Source organism: Piliocolobus tephrosceles, chromosome 12 (genome assembly GCF_002776525.5).
Source record: "Piliocolobus tephrosceles isolate RC106 chromosome 12, ASM277652v3, whole genome shotgun sequence".
Taxonomy (NCBI): Eukaryota; Metazoa; Chordata; class Mammalia; order Primates; family Cercopithecidae; genus Piliocolobus; species Piliocolobus tephrosceles.
In genome coordinates this window covers 13,985,214-13,992,427 of record NC_045445.1, presented here as the reverse complement: position 1 = coordinate 13,992,427, position 7,214 = coordinate 13,985,214, and the positions used below count along the sequence as shown (strand labels likewise).

Here is a 7,214-nt window from a genome sequence, read left to right as displayed (position 1 = left end):
AGCCCAGAAAAGACCTCTTGCAGTATTGTGGAGACAAAGGATAGACAAAATTGTTGTGCATGCACACCTCTCCATGCAAGGAGACAAGGGACCTGTACTACCTTCTCATGAGGGTGGTAGAAGAGCACAGCATTTAAAATTGGGGGATGTGAATTCCAATCGTGGCTCAGCCGCTGACTGCTTGTGGGACTTTGAGAGAGTTATCTCACCTCTGATTTTCTTCATCTGCTAACTGGATTTAAATCTAAAAAGCTCTATCTGGACCCCACTCGGGTGTCTAATACTCTGGTATATAATAAGAAAACATATGTTGAAAAGTGCTTCATAAACCTTAAAGTACACGAGATTGTAATTATTAGCATGACAATCCCAGACTGGAAGCATTAGTGACAGAAGCCACTCTAAAGTGAGTGGCATGTCTACTCTTGCTGTTGATGAAGCTCACAGATCCCCAGGATAGTGGAGAAAGGGATGTTTCTGGAAGTAATGGCTAGAGATACAAACCCACAATCCAATTCAGGTAACTGAGTATAAATGTGATTGTAAAGTAGCAAAGCTAACTTTTAGACGGAGGTAACATTTTTTGAATCTTATCTAAATAAATACTGTTCTTCTAAGTATTCATCCTGAATGGTTATACACTATTCCTACCCATGCTAGCTATCAAATAACTTTAATAACTCTTTTGGGAATTGTCTTCAGGTCTAGATTATAAACTCCATGCAAAAATTATTGTCATATATAAAACTGGATTTAAAATTGGAAGATCTAGTTTCATGCTCCAGCTCTGCTGTTAATCAGACTGGATCAAAACAAAAACAAAAACAAAAACCAGGCACATGAGCTGGAAGCTGCCCACTGACTAGGCCATTTCTTTTCAGCCCATAGGCCCTGATTCACCTCTTTGATTTCTGTGTAGTCTTAAAGACCTATCAATTTACTTTGTGATCTAGACAGTGAACAGGGCTGGTAGCAGCAGCAGCAGCAGCAGCAGCTACCATAAAGGGCTTAAAATCATGAGAAACAGCAGGAGTTGCTCTACTTATATCAGAAAAAAAATAGCTTTTAAGGCAAAAACTATAAGAAGGGACAAAGAAGGTCACTATGTAATGATTAAGGGGTCAATTCAGCAAGAGAATATAACAATTTTTAAATATATATGCACCAAACACTGGGGCACCCAGATATATAAAACAAATATTATTAGAGCTAAACAGAGACATAGACCCCAATACAATAATAGCTGAAGATTTCAATACCCCACTTTCAGCACTGGACAGATCTTCCAGATAGAAAATCAACAAAGACACATCAGACTCAATCTGCACTACAGACCAAATGGATTTAATAGATATTTACAGGACATTTCATCCAAGGGAGGCAGAATACATATTCTTTTCCTCAGCACATGGATCATTCTCAAGGATACACCATGTTAGGTCACAGAACAAGTTATAAAATGTTGAAAAAAATAGAAATAGGCCAGGTGCAGTCACACACACCTGTAATCCCAGCACTTTGGAAGGCCCAGATGCTCAGATCACTTGAGCTCAGGAGTTTGAGACAAGCCTGGACAACATGGCAAAACCTCATGTCTACAAAGGAATACAAAACATTAGCCAGGTGTGATAGTGCACACCTGTAGTCTGCACTATCTGGGAGGCTGAGGTGGGCAGATCACCTGAGCCTGGGAAGTTGAAGCTGCAGTAAGTCATGATTTCACTGCTGCACTCCAGCCTGGGTGACATAGTGAGACCCTGTCTCAAAATAAAAATTGAAATAATATCAAGCATCTTCTCTGACCACAATAGAATAAAACTAGAAATTAATAGTGAGAGGAATTTTGGAAACTACACAAGCACATGGAAATTAAACAATATGCTTGTGAATGACTAGTGGGTCAATGAAGAAGTTAATAAGGAAATTGAAAAAAATTTTGAAACAAATAATAATGCAAACACAACATATCAAAACCTATGGCATAGAGCAAAAGCAGTACTAAGAGGAAAGTTTATAGCTAGAAATGCCTACGTTAACAAAGAGAAAAAATTTCAAATGAACAATCTAATAACGCAACTTAAAGAACTAGAAAAGCAAGAGCAAATCAAACCCAAAATTAGTAGAAGAAAATAAATAATAAAGATCAGAGCAGAAATAAATAAAATTGAAATTTTAAAGAAAGTACAAAATATCAATGAAACAAAAGTTGATTTTTTGAAATGTTAAACAAAATTGACAAACATTTAGCCAGACTAAGAAAAAAAAAGAGAGAAGATCCAAGTAAATAGAATCAGAAATGAAAAAGGAGACATTACAACTGATACTGCAGAAATTCAAAGGATCATTAGTGGCTACTATGAGCTACTGTATGCCAATAAATTGGAAAATCTAGAAGAAATGGACAGATTTCTAGACACATACAACCTATCAAGATTGAACCATGAAGAAATACAAAACCTGAACAGACTAATAAGAAGTAATGAGATTGAAGGTATAATAAAAAGTGTCATCGGCCGGGCGCGGTGGCTCAAGCCTGTAATCCCAGCACTTTGGGAGGCCGAGACGGGCGGATCACGAGGTCAGGAGATCGAGACCATCCTGGCTAACACGGTGAAACCCCGTCTCTACTAAAAAATACAAAAAACTAGCTGGGCGAGGTGGCGGGTGCCTGTAGTCCCAGCTACTTGGGAGGCTGACGCAGGAGAATGGCGTAAACCCGGGAGGCGGAGCTTGCAGTGAGCTGAGATCCGACCACTGCACTCCAGCCTGGGTGACAGAGCGAGACTCCGTCTCAAAAAAAAAAAAAAAAAAAGTGTCCCAGTAAAGAAAATCCTGGAAACTGATGGCTTCACTACTGAGTTCTACCAAACATTTAAAGAAGAATTAATACCACTCCTGTTCAAACTATCCTGAAAAATAGAGGAGGAGGAGGGAATTCTTCCAAACTCATTCTACAAGGCCAGTATTACCCTTACACCAAAACCAAGCAAAGACACATCAAATAAAACTACAGGCCAATATCTCTGATGAATATTGATGCAAAAATCCTCAACAAAATACTAGCAAGCCAAATTCAACAATACATTAGAAATATCATGTACCATGACCAAGTGGGGTTTGACCCTGGAATGCAAAGATGGTTCAACATATGCAAATCAATTAATGTGATACATCACATCAAAAAAAAGATGGGTAAAAACCAAAGGATCATTTCAATTGATGCTGAAAAAGCATTTGATAAAATTCAATATCCCTTCATGATAAAAACCCTCTAAAAACTGAGGATAGAGAGAACTTAATGCAACATAATAAAAACCATATATGACAAGCTCATAGATAGTACCATACTGCATGGGGAAAAATGGAAATCCTTTCCTCTAAGATCTGGAACATGCCAAGAATGCCTACTGTAACCACTGTTATTCAATATAATACTGGAAGTCCTAGTTACAACAATCAGACAAAAATATATATATATATATAAAGGGCATCCAAACTGGCAAGTAAGAGGAGAAATTATCCTTGTTTGTTGATGATATGATCATATACTTGGAAAAACCTGAAGACTCCACAGGAAGACTATTAGAACTGATAAATAAATTCACTAAAGTTGTAGGATACACAATCAACATACAAAAATCAGTAGCATTTCTATATGCCAAGAGGGAACAATGTGAAAAAGAAACAAAAAAGCAATTGCATTTACAATAGCCACACATAGAATTGAAAACCTAGAAATTAATTTAACCAAAGAAGTAAAATATGTCTATAATGAAAACTGTAAAACACGGTGAAAGACATTGAAGAAGACACCAATAAATGGAAAAACATTCCATGTTCATGGACTGGAAGAATCAATATTGTTAAAATGTTCATAGTACCCAGAGCAATCTACAGATTCATTGCAATCCCAATGACATTCTTCGCAGAAATAAAAAAGAAAATCCTAAAATTTTTATAGAACCACAAAAGACCCAGAATAGCCAAAGTTATCCTAAGCAAGAAGAACAAAGCTGAAGGAATCACATTACCTTACTTCAAATTATGTTACAGAGCTACATTAACTATAACAACATGGTACTGGCATAAAAACAGACACATAGACCAATTGAGCAGAATAGAGAAAATAGAAACAAATCCACATACCTACAGTGAACTCATTTTTGACAAAACTGTCAAGAACATACACTGGGGAAAAGACAGTTTTTTCAATAAATGGTGATGTGAAAACTGGATATCCATATGCAGAAGAATGAAACTGGACCCTTTCTCTTGCCATATACAAAAATGAAAAAAACATGTATTAAAGACTTCAGTCTGGAACCTCAAACTATGAAACTAGTACAAGAAAACATTGGGGACAATCTCCAGGACATTGGTCTGGGCAAAGATTTCTTGAGCAATACCTCACAAGCATAGGCAATCAAAGCAAATATAGACAAATGAGATCACATCAAGTTAAAAAGCTTCTGCATAACAAAGGATACAATCAGCAAAGTGAAGACACAACCCACAAAATGGGAGAAAATATTTGCAAACTACCCATCTGACAGGGCATTAGTAACCAGAATATACAAGGAGCTCAAACAAGTCTATAGGAAAAAGTCTAATAATGTGATAAAAAATGGGCAAAAGATTTGAATAGACATTTCTCAAAAGAAGATGCATGAATGGCAAACAGGCATATGAAAAGGTGCTCAACATCATGATTATCAGAGAAATGCAAATCAAAACTACAATGAGATATCATCTAATCCCAGTTAAAACGGATTATATCCAAAAGACAAGCAATAGCAAATGCAGGCGAGGGTGTGGAGAAAAGGGAACTCTTGTACACTGTTGGTGGCAATGTAAATTAGTGCAGCCACTATGGAGAACAGTTTGGAGGTCCCTCAAACAACTAAAAAGAGAGGGAAATGTCGACTGTGCTGGTGGGAATAGACATGCCTGCAGTGAAGAAGCAGAAGCTGAGCAGTGACGAGACCAGCAACCCTCACCTCTCTGGAGAGGAGAAAGATGGCGCTGTCAGTAGAAAGTGGTACAATCACTGAACACCCTGATACACCTATAAACATGCCAAATGCACCTGGAAGGCAAAGTTGGGGAAAGGGAAAATGGAAGTCAAAGAAATGCAAATATGCTTTCAAATGTGTAAATAGTCTAAAGGAAGATCATAACCAACCACTGTTTGGAGTTCAACTTAATTGGCACAGTAAAGAAGAAGATCCATTACTATTAGGAACTGTAGGAAGCGACAGAGTTACCTTGTGTGAATGTCGTTGACAAGGAGAAATTTGGTTGTTGCCATCTTACATGGATGCTGATGCTGATGAAAACTTTTACACTTGTGCATGGACCTATGATAGCAATAGAAGCATAACTGGGATGATTAATCCCATAACAATGCAGTGTAAAAAGCACTATGTTGGCCGCAGAAATGCTATCAATGAGCTGAAATTCCACCCTAGAGATCCAAATCTACTCTTGTCAGTAAGTAAAGATCATGCTTTATGATTATGGAATATCCAAATGGACACACTGGTGGCAATATTTGGAAGCACAGAAGGGCACAGAGTTGAAGTTCTAAGCCCTGGTTGTGATCTTTTGGGTGAAAAAATAAAGTCCTGTGGTATGGATCACTCAAACTTTGGTGGATCGATTCAAAGAGAATGATGAATTCAATTAAGAAATCTTATGATTATAACCCAGATAAAACTTACAGGCCATTTAATTATCAAAAATCAATTTTCTGATTTTTCTATCAGAGACATACATAGGAATTATGTTGATTGTGTGTGGTGGTTAGGTGATTTGATACTTTCTAAGTCTTGTGAAAACGCAGTTGTGTTGGAAACCTGGCAAAATGGAAGGTGATATAGATACAATTCAACGTGGCGAGTCTAATGTGACTATTCTTGGGTGATTTGATTGTAGCCAGTGTGATATTTGGTACATGAGATTTTCCATGAATTTCTGGCAAAAGATGCTTACACTGGGCAATCAAGTTGGAAAATTTTATGTTTGAAATTCAGAAGTATAAGATCCTCATAAAGCCAAATGTACAACACTAACTCATCATAAATGTGATGCTGCTATTTAACAAACCAGTTTTAGCAGGGATAGCAGCATTCTTATAGTTGTTTGTGATGATGCCAGTATTTGGCGCTGGGTTTAACTTTGATAAAATACTTTCACCTAATCAAAATTAGAGTGTATTGTCTGTGTAAAATAGAATTGATGTAGTTTGCTAGTAAGGGCACATAGAGCATTTAGAATTGTCTTTCGGCATTCAATCAGGTTGAGCTGAATGTAGTGATGTTTACACTGTTTACATTCTTTGTACTGTCTTCCTGCTCAGATTCTACTGCTTTCTAATAAAAATCTGTTTTTGTAAAGCTGTGTGTTACTTTTGTTATTTTCATTGTGATGAAAAAAAGTTGAAAGTGTCACTATAAAGCAACCACACAAACAAGCCAACATCATAACCAGCTAACAACAAAATGACAAAATCAAATCCACACATATCAATACTAACCTTGAATGTAAATGAAATAAATGCCTCACTTAGAAGGAACAGAGTGACAAACTGGATTAAAAACAAACCAACCAACAAACAAACAAACACAAGACCCAGTGCTATGCTATCTTCAAAAAACCCATTTCACATGTTATGACACCCAGGGGCTCAAAATAAAGGGATGGAGGAACATCTACCTAGCAAATGGAAAACAGAAAAAAGCAGGGATTGCAATCTTAATTTCAGACAAAACAGACTTCAAACCAACAAAGATCAAAGAAGGGCATTACATAATGGTAAAGGGTTTGATTCAACACAGAGACATAACTATCTTAAATATATATTATATATGCACTCAACACAGGAGAACCCAGATTTATAAAGCAAGTTCTTAGAGATATACAAAGAAACATAGACTCCCACTCAATAATAATGGGAGACTTCAACACTCCAGTTACAGTATTAGACAGATCACTGAGGAAAAAAAAAAAAAAAAACCCCAAAGATATTCAGGACCTGAACTCAATCTTGGACCAAGTGAATCTGATAGACCTCTATAGAACTCTCCACCCCAAAACAACAGAATATACATTCTTCTCATCACCACATGGCACATACTGTAAAATTAACCACATAATTTGACATAAAACAATCCTCAGCAAATGCAAAAGAACTGAAATAAAGAACTGAAATAATA

At 36.8% G+C, this 7,214-nt stretch overlaps 1 pseudogene; it reads left to right on the top strand.

The window, feature by feature from the left end:
• The first annotated feature begins 486 nt into the window (after positions 1 to 486).
• Positions 487 to 6,175, top strand: LOC111536254 (annotated as a pseudogene).
• The last annotated feature ends 1,039 nt before the right edge of the window (positions 6,176 to 7,214 follow it).